This window comes from Pezoporus flaviventris, unplaced genomic scaffold (genome assembly GCF_033815535.1).
Source record: "Pezoporus flaviventris isolate CSIRO_AGI_PZ_B2104156 unplaced genomic scaffold, CSIRO_AGI_Pfla_v1 ptg000002l, whole genome shotgun sequence".
Lineage (NCBI taxonomy): Eukaryota > Metazoa > Chordata > Aves > Psittaciformes > Psittacidae > Pezoporus > Pezoporus flaviventris.
Genome location: NW_026892550.1, coordinates 43,486,867 through 43,506,725, shown reverse-complemented (window position 1 = coordinate 43,506,725; position 19,859 = coordinate 43,486,867). Strand labels below are relative to the sequence as shown.

The window sequence follows — 19,859 nt, the reverse complement described above, 5'->3', positions numbered from 1 at the left end:
GGGACTGCAGTGGCATCCCACCTGATTTTAGCATTGTTATTAATTACAGAGACAACAACTTTGAGAATTAATTATTATCACTAACAAAACTCTAAAATATTGAACTAATTTTCTTTGTCTTAACCATACAGCCAGGAAAAAAAAAAAATATTTGCTCATTTAAACAAATTCTCATGAAGTAATTAAAGAAACAAAATACTGTCACTTAATTCATTAAAAGATTCTGTCTAAGTCCTGTGTGTTAATTACTTAATAAAACAAGCCAGACAATCAGGAATAAAAAAAAAAGACATTTGTTTTGAAGACTAGCACAGTTTCCATTCAGAACTATATGAGCACTCAATATGCTTCCTTACAGCTACAGTACAAATACTTTCTTACTTTACACACATGTTCCTTGAAAAACAGCCTTCAGAAAGTCAATCTTGCCTTTTCTTGTTTCAGGTGGTTCGCCACACTGAGCCACTTAGGAAGAAAAGCAACGGGAGAGGTACACGGTCTCTTGATTTTTGCATTGCTGAGCTCAACTCAGAACTACATTGCTCTTTTCCCCGCACACTTTCCTTCTCCACAAAAAACTTTTTCTTGTGCTTTAACAGAAGGTCAATGGCTATCACTTCTCTACTCTAGCACAATGGTGAATTGAAACAAGAACCCATAGCTGTTTGGGCCGACAAAGCAACCAGTATGTCTAAGCCAATAAAGCGATTTGTTCATTAAAGCTACTAATAAAGCAACCTTTTGTTAGTCTATGAAACATCAGAAACCTCACAGAATGCATTTAACTATGCTTTCTTAAAAATCACCAACTCAAAAGTTCCAAAATCTGTTAACTTCACCACTTCCTTAAACTGACAATAAAAATCCTTTGCATTAACTTTTTAAAAGATAGTATGTTCAAGGCAAACTTTCATGCCTATTCAGCAACAGAAAAGTTTAGGGTTCTTGGTGAAGGTATCCCCTCCTGCCAAAAGCTCAAATTTAACAGATTTAATGACTTATGCAAAGCTTCCTATGCAACACTTACCATCTGTAATAAAAAGAGCACCATAATACTGTACAACAACAAAATTACTCAACGGATGCACTCAGTTTGGATCCAAAGATTCATTTGGATTTGACAAAAGAAATTAGAAGAGCTGTAGTGAGCAAAGATCAAACATGCTGTAAATACCTGTGCCCAATGCTTTCAATTAAACTGAAGCAAAGTTTGAACCTCAGGAGTGTTGTTGAGGAGATGGGGAGAGGGAAGGGTATTGTAACTATTGCTGACAACCAGCTCTAACATGACTATGGCAACAAACTTCCTCCAAGCAAGATCAGTATTTTTGCCCTAACTTTAGATGTACAGCATCAGCAACCCTTCAAAGAATTAAAATGAAGCCTCCTCCTTTAGTCACAACTTCTAAACTTGCTTCGTTAAGAAGTCAGCTCCATTATTCTGTGATTAGAGACTAGGAAAGAGGAGAGAAAAATGGAAAAAAAAAGAAAAAAGTGCATCCTTGCATCTAATCACCACCAGCTAAGCAAAAAAGCCAGGCAGATATAGTTCCTGTGAACCACCTTATTTAGAAGCTGTGAAAGACATTTTTACCAGCAGTAACACATAAATATTCTAGCTGCATAACACGTTAACACTGACAACAAAGCAAAACAAGATCCGAGGGGGGAAAAGTATATATATGCGCTCTATTACTGCTATTTAACAGTGTAATACACCTTGTCCGAGTGGCAAGCCAGTGTAAAACCAATGTGAAATCATTCTGCTACCATTTCTCATTGCTTCTTTTTGTCAAGCATAGTGCTAACTACTGGGGGGTTTTACATGCACAACCATCCATGCAAAAATAAATAAGCATGTTTTATCCTTATTACTGCAATTTTTCAGTGCCAAGATTCCCATTCGTTACAATGGATGTAGCATCTGAATTCTCAGAAGTTCTTGTAACAGAATGACGGTAAGATATTTGTCCCCACTCAGAGATATTTACAATGAGCCAAGGTTCTGACTTTGCTATTTAGAAAAATAATGTATATTTATAAAATAAACAAGTCCACTATCTGGGACAGTGATAGGATCCCTCCTCCTACACTGTGACTCTCACTATCTAGCCATGAGATTATATCCTCCTTCTGGAATTAAGTGCTTACTCTAACAATAACACTTCAATAGCACATGAAACTTTTCAATTAAACAGTTATCAAGCAGCCTGATAAGGCACAGAAAGACAACTGATAGCTGAAACAAGAGTCATACCACGAGTTTCGCAGTCTTCCTAGCTACTGCCAAACAGTTAATCAATGAGTAGTCAAGTAACCAAACTATCACCACATTTCATAGCAAAAACAGGCAGGTGGTTTTGCTTATTTGTAAAGTTTCAACCATCTTCTAAGTTTATCACTTAAAGGTTTTCTTGGACTTTGAAGTGTTTGGCCTACCACTGCACCACTGACATGTGCTGGGAAAGAAAACAGCAGAACAATAACTATTGCAAAGACATCAATTAAAAAGAGAGAGTTACACAAAAATTTCCTTTTGCCTATATCCTCCTTGAAAGCAAATAAATACAACTTCTAAATAGTGATTAAAAATTAAACATAATGCTTTCCTAATAAAGTTCTGAATTCAAATTTTGCTAATTCTCTCTGTCCGTATCTGACCAATTCTTTCTACAATTTTACAGCCAAATGTCCATTTAGGCTTAAAAAGATTCACACAAGAATAAGACCTCCATAAAACAATATGCTGCCTGATATTTATGATCAACTGCAATTTTAGTTTGCTTAACTTCCAAAATTAATCCTCTGCTTTGGTCCCATTCTACTCCTCTCACAGTACAAAGTCAACAGAATTTATGCCCCTAAGTGACTTTAGTGGAATTCACAAATCCTGCTCTTCACAGATTATCTTACTGCTTTTTCACTAATGAAAAGTTCACAGTACTTTTTAGATTGTGTTATTAATGACAAACTGACAGTTTTGTTCTGAAGCAACAACAGTTTATCACTGATGCAGCAAACATTCATGCAGACTTAGCTTTCTACAGGTATTCTTTTGACTACATTTAAGTGTATACTCCAATGACTGCAGGATTAGACCTGGGTTTCATTTATCCATCTTCACCTCTACTTAACAGAAAAATGATGACAGCCTATACCAGTAGTGGTAACAGAAAATTAACAACAGAGGTAAAAATGCATCACAAGTGTCTTCAGATTTGTCTCAGTAATAGGGATCAATTTGACAAAAATAAATAAACACAACTCCCTATTATTCTTTCAAATTTTAAAGATTTTAAAGAAACATTTTAAGTTGCAAGCCATTAACACATTAAGGCCTCAAAATGTAGCTTGCAGAATCAATTTCTTCTATAACAATTCTACAAATTACCCGTTAAATAAAAGCTTTAGAGGTTTACAGAAAACCTAGCAGCACCTAATTTACTTTTCTTCACAAAAGTAATCATATATATGAGGATAATTTAAAAAATGGAAGTTGACAATGTACTATCAACAAAGCAGACCAAAAGACAACTTCATCTACAAGAGCTGAACTTCTGTTCGCTTTGCCTGGTTGCAACAGTTGTAATACTGACATAGGAAACTTGCTATTTATCCTTTCAGAAAGATCCTAGTATTATTCTTTTTTTTTTCCTTAGAATCCATATTATCAAGACACTGAAACTTAAGAGCTGCTAAGCTGATGTTCTAACCACATTAAAAGACGGCCACAGGAACAGCTACACAGGAATTGCCATTTCCTGGAGACACAGATGAGAATTCCTCATCCTTACTTCAGTACCCGTCATTTCCACTGGGTCAAGCAATTCTCCAGGAAACATATCCCTGATAGCTAAAACTTCAGTTGCAGTTGCTATTCTGAGGGTTGACTTTAATCCTGAAATACTAGTAAGCACTGGCGCCCAAACAGCACCTCTCATTTTCAATAAGGAAAATCAAGCAGGTAGTGAAGAAATATCTGTCCTCTTACAGATCTGCATTGTTTCAGCAAAAATTACTTTGGTATATAAGAACTGGTACCTGGAAAATGGTCCGTTTCGGACCAAAGAGCCCAGTTTCAAGGGACTATTCCAGTGACAAGTGACATTAAAAGCAAAGGATAATACCTGACTGACTGTTCATTGCCCTTTCCAGCACAAACACTAGACAGCAGCTAATGAAGGTAGTAGGAACCAACTTGAAAATATGAGTGACTCTTCAACCAATAGCTAGTAGACCTGTGGAATTTGTTAAGAAAGCATACAATGGAGATGAAAAATTTACATGGGTTCAAGGAGAAATTGGACAAATTCTGAGATAAATCACTCAAGAGTTTCTAGATAAACATAAGATTGCTTATCTCTGGCTCAGAGATTCCGTGAACTGAAAGTAGCTGGAGAGAAAGCACGAAAAGAAAAATATCTAACCCTTATCTTGTTCTCAATGTTCCCAAGCATCCACTTACAGAGGTTTTGAGATGGGTCATGTGAAGAATTAGGAAACTTCTAGGTTCCTGTACAGGATTTTCTCCTTTATGGCTGCTTTCAGACATAAGATACTAGGCTAGAAAGAATGCCAGTGTGATCCAGTAGAAAGGTCTACCACCAAACAGTCCTTGCTGCCATTTGTCCCCTCAGAAAAGCTAAATGACTCACTCTGGGTTTACATGCTGTTTTCCCTCCTGAAAAGGGATACAAAAAAATAAATGGAAGATCAAGTCTGTTCGCTAATTAAGGACACATCTACATTCCTCTTAGCTCCCTCTCCACTGCACATCTCAGTGTTTCTGCCATCTGAATTCAAGACCTCCTAGATCCTAAATTCAAAGTCTAAGAAAGCCTGCCTGAGCACTCTACTACACAATCTGGGGGAATGGAACAGAGCTTATAAACCTAAATGATTAACACCTCATTTAGAGAAAATCTGATACTTTCGCATTTTCTAATTTTACAAGCAGCAATCAGAACAGGGTTATGTCAGAGGAGAAAAAAGAAAAAAATTTGTAAATATAAAAAAATTACATTAACATCCTACTAACAATACCCGATATTAGAATGTGGGAAAACACAGTACTGAGCTGCATTTAAAAGAGCCAGTAAATATGATTTAGCATGTTACAAGCAAACAAGCCTTTCATGAATCAGCAACTAGCTGAAACAATTGTTTAGAGAATACTGTTGTAAACCATATGCAGGTTGGTACCAGAGAACATATACAGCATGGTTTCTGGAAAGGAAACTATGCTTCTTTTTTTTTAGGCTAGGAGAATTTTATAACAACAATGGTAAACTTAGGAGAAATTGCTTAAAAACTGGCTTTCAGAAAGCCTCCCCTAAAGTCTCAAGGGGTCATAAAGTAAAATTAATCTTGGTGTTAGGGGAAAACATCATTTGCCTTTAGACATAAGGAATAAAGCATCAAAACAAAAAGCAGTAAGTGGTCTGCTGCAGAAAAGGGTTAACAGCAGAAGGCCAGGGTTCTGCACCAGAACTACATTGCTTAATAGTCCAAGAAAGCAAAAGTGGCAAAACTCACATCAAAATGATTAAGGTTAAGTCGTAAGAAGGAACTGTAAAAACTTCTGACAGTCTAATCAGATAGATCAACCGAAACACATGAAAGACAAAAAGAATTATCAACAAAGTACTGCATGTCAAGGTGAACATTCTACTCACCAATTTTCTGGATTTTAACAATAAATTCCGAGACACATTTACTCTGGATAGTCCACTTAAGAACGATTGAAAAAAATGTTAGAATGTATGTATAATGTTTTGGAGAGTATTACAACTGGTACATTATAAACTGAATAGAGCACTCAAAGTAGGCACTCCGTAAGTATCCAGCACTCCAGGTAGGCACACAACGCAAACAAAAAAAAAAAATAAAATGGTTTGAAATGAAATGCTAATTAAACTAAAACAGTTTCAAAAAAAAAAAGGTGGAAGCTGACAACAGTCATCTTAAAGGGAATGCCAAAAAGCATCAGAAGGATCAGGCATGTTAACTGTAACTAAGAGATGCAGAATAACACAGGAAAAAGTACAGAAAAATACTAAGGACTTTGAGTGAATATGGGGTTAAAACATCACATGTAACATAAGACATTACTAAGAAATTCACTATTAGTATGACACAATACATTTCAGCAGCAAGTACATGCATACAGCAAGTGATCAGATCCCCAAACTTGGTTAGAGGAGGGGAAATTAAAAAAAAAAAAAAAAAAAAATCACTTATACTACAAACCTAACATACTTTTATAAAGCACTACAAGTTTTATGAAACAGCATAATAAGCTGTAACAACAGTTAAGATGGATCGTGAAGAACAGTAATCTACTCAAAGTTTGAGTACTTTGAGTACTGAAACTTTTCAGTGGCACTACACACCTCTCCAGAAGTTATTTGAAAAGGAAAGACAAAAAAGACACATGTTCTATAATAAAATCCTAACTATTTTCTGAAGGTGGTAACTAATAAGCAGAAACAATAGCACAAAAGTTAAGTTGTCAGCTCTCCAATCTGTAGAATTCTTGAACATGATTTTTTTTTTTTTTTGTGCTTTGGCAGCAGCTAGCAAGCATACACATGGCTGTGCAATAGTTACAGCACATACTGCCTTAGCCCAGCTAGCAATTAGAAAAGGTTGGTAGGTTTTATGTGGCATACTAGTCGGGCTTCAGGATCCAAACTTATTGTGATACGGGAGGTCACAGGATAGCAATGAGGATCCTGTTACTGCAGTGGTGGGATACAGCAGCAGGCAGAGGATACAAATCCACAGGAAACTAGGTTTTGTCAGCTCTGCTGCTCATAGAACAATTTGTCTCCCTTGTGTTTTACAGATTTGAATACTAATGTTTCTGCACACTGTGGCTTTGATCACCGTATTAAATGTAGCTCTACTGAATAAAAGGATTAGTTTGTCTCCATTGGCATAGTTATGACTGTGCTATGAAGAGAACACTAGGGGAAAACCTTTGAAGATCAAGTGTGCGCTCGAGTTTGTAGGTTGAGCTGGTAGTAGTAGCTAAAGGTGTTTTGTGTCATGCATATACAGTATGACACACAAGACAATACTTCTGCAGTTTAGTATAGAGATTACAAGCATTTTTAGATTACTTATATTTGTCTTGTTAAAAAGGGCAATCCCACTCTCCCCTTACCCAAGGGGCTAAGATGGCAGGCAGCAGTAGCACTCATGTTGGTTCATGACCAGCTAGATTCAAGAAGTGGACAGCACAACAACAAAAGCCAAAAAGGGGTGCAGGAGAGCAAGATCAGCCAGTTGCAGACATACTCCACACCAGCTCCAGCACATCATCAAACCACAACCATGAGGTTTCAGAGAACAGCTAAATTGATCTAATGGCCTGCCTGTGCCATTTGGGGGATTCACTGCCAGCTGCGCATCCCCCAGCATGCCAGCTCCAGCACACATTCCATGTCACATTGAGCCAACTCAATTTAATTTTTAGTTCTCTTCTCACCTCCAGGGACCTAAAATGGCAGAAAACAAACAGCACAAAAGTAATTACCAAAAAGTCATATTAAACCAATAGCTAGCACAGGAAAAGGTTGAGGGTGAGAGAAATTCTTTGGAACCATTCCTTTCAGCAGCAACTAAGGAAGTACAATGCAATACAAAATGACATTACAATAATGGACAAGTGAATGTAACATCTTGGGAACCCTCACTCTTTATAAAGTTTGAAAAGATTTCATTAAGGGAGGGTAAATTGTTACAATTTTAAGTTTCTCTTTTTTAATCTTTGCTAAGTCATGTCTAACCTACGCTATCAATTTTGTTCCCACCTCACTGCAGTGTAAACAAACAGTAGGAATGAGAAGGACCAAAACATTAACATTTCTTTTGTGCCTCCAAACAAGCTTTTGTTTTCCCAGTCATTCCCAGCACCCTTTTGAAAGGTTCCCACAGCCAAGTAAACAACACTCAAGCAGAGAGGGATGACTGTATGTACCTCCTACATAGGCAGCCAACAATCACGGCATGTAGCTCAACTAACTAGACAGCCACACATCCACCCCACCACATGGGAACCCACCCACCTCTACCCTTCAAACAAAAACCCTGCCTGTGCTCCTGAGTCATGCTGAGTGTTATCTAGTGCTCCCACCAGGCACAGTCAAACATCAGTAATGGCTGAGCTAAGTTTGACCCTGGGTTATTTCAGTGTCAGCCCACTTCTTTTCTGTTATCAGGAATTACTTGATTTCAAACTAGCCAAGCATAACAGTATTCAAAGGACAAATAACAATTAAAAAATTGCAGGATTTATCATGGTAATAAGCTATAAAGCTGGGAATACAACACAAAACCTGAAATCACAGAACGGTTTGGATTGGAAGGGCCCTTAAAGATCATCTAGTTCCAACTTCGGTGCCACAGGCAGGGACACCTTCCACTAGACCAGGTTGCTTAATGCCCTGTCCAACCTGGCCTTGAAGTTGAAATGGACCTGGAAACAAATCAAATGAATGTCAAAGATGTTCTACTATAGCAAGTCATGCCTAAGAATCACTCCAGTTTTAATGCACTCTCAGGTATGTACAGGTTTCAAAATTGAGTTAAGCTTCTAGACAAGCTAAGAAACTGACATTTTGGAGATAATCAGGGTTAACACAAACATACTTTGGTATTACAGGTTTGAAAATTTCAGACACCTGTCTATTAGAACCCACCCAAGTTTACAGCCCACACAAGATATTCTTAGCAGGACCTATTTCACACATATCACTTCCCTGAAAACATATAATGTCAAAATACAGGTAAGATTACTACTGCATTACTAAAGGACCACCCAAGCCCTCATGGTACTCATGCCATGTTTCATGAACATGAAGCAGCCATTCAGGACTGCGTGCTGCATAGCTGGTAGTGCAGACTAGATCCATGGCAAGACGAAGTCAAGCAAGCCGGGAGTGAAGTAGTGACTATGTCTGGCTCTAAACTGGATGAGGGACAGCACAGTCAAAATCCACTTGCTATCACAAGTATGTGATAACACAACTAACACATCATGAAAGTGGAGGGGTACAAGTGCCCCCTTCCACCAGAGGCTTGCCACAAGGGTATGCACATCTGTCCCTCTCCTGCATATACAGAGAAGTTTAAACATGCACAAAGTGGGCAGTCTGGGGTGGAGGGAAGTATAGCAGGTTGAATCACTGTCTCCCTCCCCGAGGACTCTTGCAACAAGTAGCATGTTAGCAGAAAAGCAATTCCCAAACATGCTGCTCCAAACAAACTGACTATTTCAAATTCCATCTTGCTGGAATATCCAGTGGGGCCTGCTATCTAGGTACATGTAGAACCAGTGTCAAAAGTTTCCTGAGGAGGGTAGGGAGGGGAAACCCACAAAGCTGCTTTGCCTTAACGTGATCTAAAAGATGCCCTCAAGATCCATAAAAACTGTCACAATTGTACTCTGCAGTGAACAAAAAAAGAAGTTACCTGTCATCACAGTGATCCACCTACTCATAGAAATGCCACAGATCTAAAGACATATTCATCAGCTCTGGCAACAACAGATGAAACTGCCACAACGGAACTCAGAAACTAATATTATGAACAACTTCCATGAGGGTATCTCCAGGATCACAGTTTAAGGACCCTTTCCTGCTCTGCTAGGAGATCTCTTGCTTTGAGCACCACTGAAGGAATTAAAACAAAGAGACAAGATATAAATAGCCAAAGAAGTAGGCACTCCTGGCAAACTGCAGGTTTACTGACTACCTGACCTGAGCTCAGAGCCACAGGTAACACTGCTTGGCAAAGACACAGCACATGGTAAAGCAAAGGTGTAGACATCCAATCTTCCACAGATTCAAAACCATGCCAAGCTATGTGGCACCACACTTGCCACAAAAGATGAATGACATTTCTTCAGAGAGGCCAGAATCCAAAGTTGTAGTTTCAGTTATCATTACTAAGTAGTTATGGCATTGAACACTGAAGAAAATACTCTTTCAAAAAAACGAGCCTTATTAGGCAATGAAGTCAACAAAAGCACGTACCCACTATTGTCAGGTCTAGCAAAACGCTGTATTTTGAGGCTGCAATTGCTAGTGAGCAACTTCTCAAGCATGAACTATGCTACAATGCTGAAAGGCTTGCACTTGCCAGTGAACACACTGAGCAGCTTAACCTCCTAAAAAGGGAAGTTGGGAAAAAGCTTGAAACCTTTTATTCCCCGTTGGCTTTAGCTTGTGGTGTTTTGGGCTTGTCAGTCGCTTTGTAAGACCAGTAGCTTGTCCTGAAGTAGCCTGTTCACTTCAGAAAACATTGTGACTATTTTCATTCCTTCAGATATATAAGAACACACATTCTATCCTATAAAAGATATCACATTTTACATGGAGAACAATATTCTTTCACATGCAGTTTGTAGTACAGCAAACTCCCTAAGAGTGTAGGCAGATCTTGCACGCTACAGCAGATCTAAATGTAAAGTTTCACCTTAAAGAAAACATGATAGACTTTATCCTGAAAAACACACACTCCAAAAGTATTCACCAACATCTGTGAGAACACAGAGCCAATGTACGCAGTAAGCACACTACGCCAGTAAAAGAGGGCAGAGTTAAGCAGATACTGTCCATAACACACACCCTGGGTTAGCAGTTCCTGTCCTTCAGAAATTCAAAGCAATTGCCACAACCTACAACAACAGAAGGGCACAGCTGAGTAACCCTGACTCCGCATGACCAAGTTCAGGAGTACTTCAATCCATCAAAAATAACCCAAACATTCCATGCGCAGTCAGCTTTTCACCCTCACCGGTAAACTCTTTGATAATCCCAACAAGAGAACACAGAAGGGAAGTGTAACCTGCATCCTGTCAAGGTCTCCTCCCACCTTCTTAGCCACCCAGAGCAACGTTTCTAAAGGAAGAAGTGCTGAAGATGGAGAGTGACTTGCTCTGACATCAGACCAAAAGGCTGAGGAACTGCAAAAGGGAATATAGGAACAAGCATAGCAACTACCCCAAAATCAGTTCAGGTTTCTAATTTTCAAGGATAGCGCCGTGCGTTAAGAAGGGGCACCAGAGAAGAGAAAGAAAGAATCCACTGTTATAACCCAGGATATTGCAGCGGCAAGACTCTCTGATCGAAGTTTATGAAGAGTTTAAAGGAAATTATTGCAATTTCTCCTCCCCCAATGTTCCCCCTCTCCACAGCTCCAGCTACAAAGCCAGGTCTCACCACAGCACACCCACACCTCTCGGCTCCACCTGTCTTTGTAAGGAGGCAAATGCTGTGCTTAGAAAGCATTGCTTCAGCAGCGTGCCCTGCCCTCTGAATACACCACACCTCAGCCTGCCCATGCTGAAGAGCTCAGCCTTCTCAGTGTTTCTCCAGAGAAACAGCAGGCAGTTGACGCCATCCATATTATCACAAGGTTTTCAAGAAAGCAAGCATTTCAAAACATTCACATTTTGGACAGCCAGTATTTAAACAGGAAGCATTACTTAAGATTACCTTAGAGCTGTCCTTTTGCTATAAGCAGCCTTCCATTTCGGGTCACAAGACAAACTAAATTCATCTAGGCCAGTTTAGCCATTTAGTTACTACAGGCTTCCATGATGCTGTAGCTGCTAGAAAACAGTCCAGCATTCTGCATGGCCAATCAGAAACACTGATCAAGCAATTTCAATAAATTAATTACTTTTTCCTCCAATATTCAAACAATTCCATGCCCTCATGACATCTAAGGCATATCAAAATATTATTCTATATACTAACAAGGTATTTGGGTTACAAAACCTGAACAGCACTATTAAACGGAAATTGTTCTTCTTCTTTAAGTACAATCTGAGGTAAATATTGCAAAATGTATCATAGTGGTACAACTCTCAACTACAGCCAAAACTGAAAGCAGCACATATAATTAACATATCCCCTGCTTCTCCACTTAGGGCCCTATTTGTGTTTGGTAAAAAAAAAAAAAAAAAAAAAAAAGCAAATTTTACTGGTTACTGCAACAGCCACCACTGATCATGTTGGAAGGATTCAAGAGGGGATAAAAGAGCTGCTTGAGAGCAAATCTTGCTCTTGTAGCTACTTATGAGCATGCACCTGCTGAAACCATTGTATCAGAATTGTGCCAGCAAAACAGCACGCACCAACACTCCTAGTACTCTAGCACAAAGCCAACCCTCTCTGCTCAAGATACAGGCAAAGCTTATCTGAGCTAAGCAAGCTCATTCTAGACAATGGGGAATATCTCACACACCTCCTCTTCCCAGCCAAGCTGTGGGTGCTGTATTCTCCAGCCTATGGTAAGCATGTTCAATTGTCCCAGCAAATGGAAAAAATGTGTGCTGATAGGTTAAGATACAACAGTATGGAAAAAATACATTGTTTCACCCTTGTAAAAATAACTGCAATTGTTTCAGAGAACACTGAGAAAACAAAATATTGAAGAGCTACTGAATAACAAAGACCTATCCATTTTGCAAAGATGAGCAGTCTTGAGGAGACAACCACATACTTCTTGTCACAGAAAGCGTGAACAAGACTGAATGCAGTAGTTCCTTTCTATTCTGACGCTTGCTACTTTTGAAATACTTGACTTTACAAACTAAATTATAATATACAGGCATTCTGTTTCCAAATTTAAATTATTTTTAACAAGCTTTGGAAAGAAATCTGCTATTTCAGAATAAATGGGGACACACACACAAAACAACACATAAATAGTTATTAACAGTTTTTAAGCACAAAATTCAGGAATATGGGCTGCGAGTGGAAGTGCTTACAGATAAAAATCATATCAGTATTACAGACAAAAAAAAAACAACTGGCAAGTATCTATTAGAAACCACTTAACTGCAATGTATGCCTTGATACAGGATGAATTCTGGAGTGGCTGATCAGAACCACTGGTGGAATGAACTAGGGAGTATCCACAACATTGCAACAGAATAATTGCTCCCATTCTTTGCCCAAGAAATGTTCCCTCAGAAGTGAGCTGCAATGCCTCTTGTGTTCACTACAGCCAAAAAGTATCTTGCATATGCAGAGTTCCCAAAGACAAAAGGCAAATGTGTACTTGAATATTTAAGTGCTTATTCAAATCATTATGCTTCTTTACTAATTCCAGCTGAGCAGAGAATGGAGCTAAAAAATTACTTTTTTTTTTCACACATAATCTTTATAAAGTGAAAGCATGGTTCTCCAAACCATGTCCCATTTTCTATTAAACATAAAACTGTGACAGGTTAGGAGTGGACAGGGATCAAGTGCTCCTCCTCTCTCCTCGCACAGGAATTAGAAGGTATCCAACACAGCTGACTTCTACATTCAAAACAAGTCACTAAGCAGTGAATTGTCCAGTCTTCCCTCAAAGGCACCAAACATGTTCACCCAGGAGGAAGCCACTAAGGGTTGCCAAACACAGAAATGACACAGCCCTGGAATATGTACTAGGAACAACCAGAAGGGTGTTCTGCAAAAGGGACTTACAGCACATAGCGCTGCCTACAGTTTTTCACAGACATCCACTGGTCACCACTGGGAAACAGGGCTAAAATGACATTTGATTTAAGCCAAAACAGTCTGTGTAATAGTCAGTGGCTGTATCACCACAAAGCAAGACCACGAAGTTTGTTAACAGTAAGTTACGCTTACATATTCTAGTCTCCATCAGACAAATATTTGAAGTCTTTGTAGTCTCTTGCAACAGCAAAGGCGACCTTAAAGTCTGTAGAAAAGATCTTGGTGAACAGCTTTTGCCTATCCTGTGAATATATAGGCCATTTCAATACAGAACCATCCATCAGTTTCCACTAAATTCACTAAATCACAATACTTTGTCACAGGAGAACATTTTCAAGAGTACACGCAATCCTCCTTGTCTCTTTCAAGGATTACATGATATACACAGTCCCCATAAGAGAAGTCTGAAGCAGCTCTGCAGATAGGGTCTACACATAACATTTATTTCAAATGCAATGCACATACAGTCAGTTAACAAGCACATGTTCTTCAGAAAAAGATCTGGAAGATTAAGTATGTTTATTAAGAACAGCCTGATTTAAAACACGCTGACCAAAAGAGACTTAAGTTTACTTTAAAGAGACAGAATAGCATTCCTCTCTGTTTAATAACTTTCAGCCTTAAATAATCACACCCTATTCTTTCTTTTTTTTTACTGATTCAGAGACAATAAATTCCACTGAAGTAATTAAAAAAACTTTTGCAAAGTACATAATGAGGCGAAGTCGAGTTAATTTGTCAGAGGGTAAAAATTATTCCTTTCTCTGAATTTAAAAGCTATTTATTACAAAAGCTTCTCTTACAGTTAATGCAAATGAAAATCACATACTTTCTGATAAACACGTTTACAAACAAGCACCACTGTAATAGTAAATTATTCAGATTGAAGAAAGGAACTACCCTGATTAAATGTTAAGCTGCGATAGGAGAAAAAAAAAACAAACCTGGGCAAAAATCATTTTAGTATCAAAGTAATGTATCTGCTTGAGATACCTAGAATACGCAAGTACCATCAAGAGACAGAACCAGACTGCCATTAGCAATCAGATGATGATAGGAGTGCAGAAAGGGCAGATTTCAGTTTGGAACCAGGAAGTGATATAAAAGTGTCATCACCATGTCCAAAAAAGGACGTAACACCTTTTAGCTCCTATAGGTATTACATAGAGCATAGCACTGCACATCTCTTTAAGACTACGGCCTGAAGAGAATCCAATTTCCTTTCCTGACCTCCTAGTTCCAGGGCCAAGAAGAGCAAAAAGCAAACTGAATGGAACGTTCAGGTTCTTTTAAGTCCCTTTTAAAAACAGGGAACTTAAGATACAGAGATATTTTAGTCTCAAAAGAAGAGTCTTCTTACCTGTCAGAATACTTGGTATCTAAAAGAAACTGGGAAATGTCAGGTGCCTCATCCACCTTTGAGCTTCCTACTGATGTCTAGGTTGTCCCCTGAGTTTTTAGAGGCTGCCTCTTTCTCACTGGAATAGACAAGTACACAGCTGGGAAACAGACCTTACCCATTCTCAAGCATGTATCACAAACTAAAGCACAGAGTGAGCACACACTGCTGGAACTCTGGAGTATAGCTTTCCCTTCACACGTGTATTTTGGACCTTCAGCCACTATGCACTTCTGCTACATCTTATTTTTCTCTACTTTCAGTTCCACCTGGTAAAGAAAACACAGAGGAGCAGGATCCCAGCTACTAACCCACAGGAAGTTCACAAGCTGTTTGTTCTTTTAATGAAGAACCAGACAACCACAGAATGGTTTGGCTTGGAAGGGACCTTAAAGATTACCTGGTTCCAAGCACCCTCCCACAGGCAGGGACACCTTCAAATCCTACTTCTCCCTTCCAAGTCTTTCTAGAATCCTTCCAGGGAAATATGAAGAGGAGTCATGCAGAGCACACGTTTTGCAGTTATGATGTCAGGATCTATGCCAGAACACTATCAAATAAATGACATTCAACTTAATCTTTTCACTTTTTAGTGCGTAGTTTTCATATCATATCATATAATCACAGAATGACTTGGGTTGGAAGCTACCTTAAAGATCATCTAGTTCCAACCACCCTGTCATGGGCAAGGCCACCTCCTACTAGGCCAGGTTGCTCAAAGCCCTGTTCAACCTTGCCTGGAACTTGTAACAAACACTTGTATAAATTTTAACTCCTGAATAGAACAACTTAGTGCTGACAGACATAAACGTTCCTTTCCCAACCAACTACTGTGGTGGTGTTCTCTTCAGTCAAGAGTAAGTTAAGATATTCTATTAAAACAGCCTAAGTTCTGCTGCAGTTTTTGCTCAAGTTCTGCATGCTGCAGAAGCAAAAGCTAAAAAGCAAAGCAAACCAAAACCCAGGCAAACACAGACCCGGTAGTAAACGAGACCCTTCACTCCCCTGCCACAGAATAAGGTTTGGAGTGACAGCAAGAGCACTTGTTCGTGCTTCGTGAAGACAAAACTTCGACAAACAGGAAGAGCCAACATTACTTCTGGCTTTGAAACGGCACTAGAAAAATGCTTTACTTGAAAAAGCAACTCAGTAACGTTTTCCCGTAACAACTGCAGCAGCGTTTTCCACACGGGCGTTATGTAAATGAGCAGTCGGGAGGCAGCCATAGGGTCTGTTAGGAGCCATTCAACCCTTTAGAGAAGAAAAAAAAAACAGCACGGGGGAGTGTGGGGGGCCGTGTTTGAGAACCTCACGGCTCACAGACCGCTGCCGTGCGCTCCGCTCCCAGCCTGGCACAACTTTCCGCCCCGGCGGTTCCGCTCAGCTCCCACGGGCGGGGACCGGGGGATCCCGAGCCCTCCAGCGGCCCGCCGCCTTTGTTCGCAGGGGCCGGCGCTCCCGGCCCGCGCCGCGGCAGGCACAAAGGGGCGGCAGAAGTTGTGGAGGGGACCTCAGCCCTTCACAGAGGCGCCCCCCGCCCCATCCCCTCAGCCCGCGGCAGGCGGGAGCCGCCCGCCCGCCTGCGGGGCACCAGACCGTGCGCAGCCGGCAACGTGAGCCGCATGGGAAGCGGCGGCGCGCCCGCCCCGGCCTCGTATAGCTCCACCGGCGGCCCTGGGGCACCCAGCCGCCCTCCGGTGACGGCCCCTCCCGCTCACACTCACTTTTCGGAACGCGCTCGGCTGGGCTCTTCCTCCGTTCGCGACGTACAAGTCTTCCCGCCGGCGGGGCGATGCCGGCGGCGAGGCGGAGCCCCTCTCCCCCGGCGGGAGGGGGCACGCTGCCCCCTGCCCCGGGGCTGCCGCCGGGGGCCAGGCGGCTTCAAGAGGGCAGGCAGGTCCAGGCCCCCCTGGGCGGGCTATGGGCAGGTGGTCCTCGGGGTCGGGCGCTGGGCCCGCTCCCCCCACCGCCCCGCCGGCTGCGGCTGTCCCGGCGGCTCAGGTGCGCCGCCGCCTCCTCTCACATGGAGCCGCCGCCTCGCCGCCCCTCGCTGCCCCCCGGGCCGGTCCCCGCGCCGCCGCCGGCCGGGAGGCGAGTGGCTCGGGCCGCGGCCCCCGCCCCACTCTTCCCTCTCATGCACTGCGGGGGCCGCCGGGCCTCGGCTCCAGCGGCGGGGGGGTCGCTAGGGCCCCAGCCGGGAGGCGCGGGGCAGCCGGGCAGCGGGGCTCGGCGCCGCGGCCGCTCCGCTCTCCGGCATGTGGGAGCGGCGGCGCGGGGCGCTGGTCGGCGCAGCGGGGCAGGGCCGGGCCGGGGCCGGGCGCAGGAGGGGGGCGGCGGGCGGCAGCGCCCCGGGATCCGCTCGTTTCCTGCGGCGCCGGGAGGGGGCGGGGAGGGCAGGCGAGAGAGAGGGCGAGAGAGAGAGAGAGAGGGAGAGAGAGAGAGCGCGAGCACGGCGGCGGCGCGCACGGATGACAGCCGTAACCCAGCAACAGGCACCGCCCCGCCCCGGTGCCGGCGCGGAGCGATGACGCCACAGGAGGGCAAGGTGGAGCCGAGCAGGTACCGCTGGAGCGGCACGGTTCAGCCCGGGACAAGGGGGCGGGGCCAGGCCTGCGCGCAACCGCAGTGGGCGGTCTCGGCGCGGTCCGCCGCGCGGGGTGGGGAAGCTCGCGGGTTGAGCGCGACGCGGGGAGGCGGGCTCCGTCACTCCTCCTCTCCCCGCTGACGTCACGGCGGCGGGGAGGGCGCGGAGCCGTTTCTCGCACGCGCTCACGTGCGGCGGCGGGCGTTGGCGCTGCCATGGAAACGGCTCGCAGCGGCCGGAGGACGCCGGCGTTGTGCCTCTTTACGTCAGGAGCGGCGCGGTGTTCTTGAACGGCTTGGGACGGCGTTTGGAGCTCACGGCCGGTGCCGTGCCGCGGGTGCCTGCAGAGCTCGTGCCCAGCAGGACACCGTGTCTCTGGTCGGGCTTCCCGCAGCGGCTCCAGGCGCCTCAGCTCAGCAGTGAGGGCGGCGGTCGTACAGGCCCTGCGCTCCTGGAGATGGAAAGTACAGAGTAATTATAGGAGCCTCTGGCATTGCGGAGTTGTGGCCCTTGCAGAAGAACTCTGCTAGGGTTCCTTCGGTACGCAGTGCAGAAGAGGCAACGCTGTTCGTTTAACATGAGGGAAAAAATACTTAATTGCCGCTCATTAAGTGTGTAGGACGGCTGCTCACAGCCTGTGCAACAAGAAAAGCTGGGGATCTGTGGAAATAAAACACCGAAAAATAAGTGCTCTTTGATCGTGTTGCTGTCATGAAATGCATACACGAGAGCAAAACTGAAACTACTCCTGTAACTTCGGCCTGTCATTCCCTACCCTTTGCATGCTACTCTTTGCCATGTCACTGTATGTGGCAGGCAGACCACGGGCAGGTGGTGGCTACCCTGCCCAGACACCATTCTAGCCCTCAGCCAGGGCTATGCTGAAAGCCACCTAATTGCCCACTGGCTTTTTGCCATCTGCCGTTCACCTTTAATACCGCCTCTTATTCTGCGCCATCTTACACTTGATGTTTTTTTACCCTTTCTCATAACCTCCTTTACCTGATTTCCTCTGTATTAAAAACAGATGTTTGGGCTTACATGCATCTGTAAACCTTTCCTTGTACCCATGTGGATGACATAACAGAGGAGTTGGTCTCCAGAGCTACAGCCAGGCCCCTTCCTCAACTGCTGAAGCTCTACACCACAGCCACTGCCTCACAAATTAGCAGGGGGTGCTTTTGTAGACAGCCACCGCTTTCACCAGTGAGCCCCGATTCCTCACAGAGCATCACTTACCTTTCCCACAGAATGACAAAGCAGGCCTCTAATGAATATGTAGGTAAACATGTAGTCAGGTAATTAATGTAAGCTTTATAATTCTGGAGCAGTCAGGAATTAAGTTTGCATGAGTAATCTAATTCTAATATTTTCATTTTGGTAAGTGTTTTTTCCTCAAAGTTGACAAAAACACATGTGCATATTTTGCCTTCTACAAAGGAAATAGAAATGCTAAAACTTTACATCTACAGGATGGATCTCTGCCCCTTCAGCTAGGAGAATGGAGGTCTCTCCCTTCAGACCTTATCCACATCAAGGGGTTACTAGTTTCTGTTTCTTGGACATTCTGCTTATTCTTCTAGCTTTCCATTGTACTATGGTGTTCCCCCTCTGCCAGTTGAATAATAGATTTACACATAGATCAAACATCTGGGACACTGAGTACATGCTACTTGGGAGTGAAAGAAGGAGTTAGCTGTCTATCAAAGCAGATCACTGATAATGGCAGATGCATCACTCAAGAAACAGAAAATCACTACTCTGCCAGCACCAATGATAGCGCTGAGACTGTATGTGGATTTAATGAAAATGTTACGATTTTTTTATTAGTCACAGATTAAAATGGTTCAGAGCCTAGTCATTAATGGAAATGTGGTCACGACTGTACTTCAAACATTAGGGATAAAAATAGGATCGTACTGCAGATCAATGTACTGGCAGAACTAAACTAAGCAGGGAGATTAACACTGTCATATGCCAGACTTCAGTGCCACCACACATACAGTTTCAATAGAACTTCATTTTAAAATAAAACACAGAACAGTTTTAAGCAGAATGTATTGTTTTCAGCAAGCAATCCAGTGAGAAGGGAAATAAAACTTGCCACAGATTATTAGTGTGCATGAAATAGTGACAGTGCTAGGGAAACACTGGGGTTTTTTAAACACGCTGTCTGGAGGCTGAAGGGATATCTGCTGGCTGTCTGGATGTATTTTCTTCCCATGGTGTTTGTAATCTTCATGAACTACCATCTGTACCAGAAGTTGGTATTAAGCTTAATGGCAAGACTGCAATCTATCATCTTTTTTATTACTCTTAAAATGTATGTAGAAGAAGAACTGCACTGAAATAC

At 42.7% G+C, this 19,859-nt stretch overlaps 1 protein-coding gene across 1 annotated transcript in view; it reads right to left on the bottom strand.

Moving 5' to 3' along the window:
- FBXW7 (F-box and WD repeat domain containing 7) overlaps positions 1-16,785 on the bottom strand; it is a 173,881-nt gene extending 157,096 nt beyond the window's left edge. Inside the window, exon 1 of the mRNA XM_061476562.1 lies at positions 16,647-16,785. The gene's annotated coding sequence lies outside the window, so the exon portion shown is untranslated. The remainder of the gene's footprint in view (positions 1-16,646) is intronic.
- Between the last annotated feature and the right edge of the window lie 3,074 nt (positions 16,786-19,859).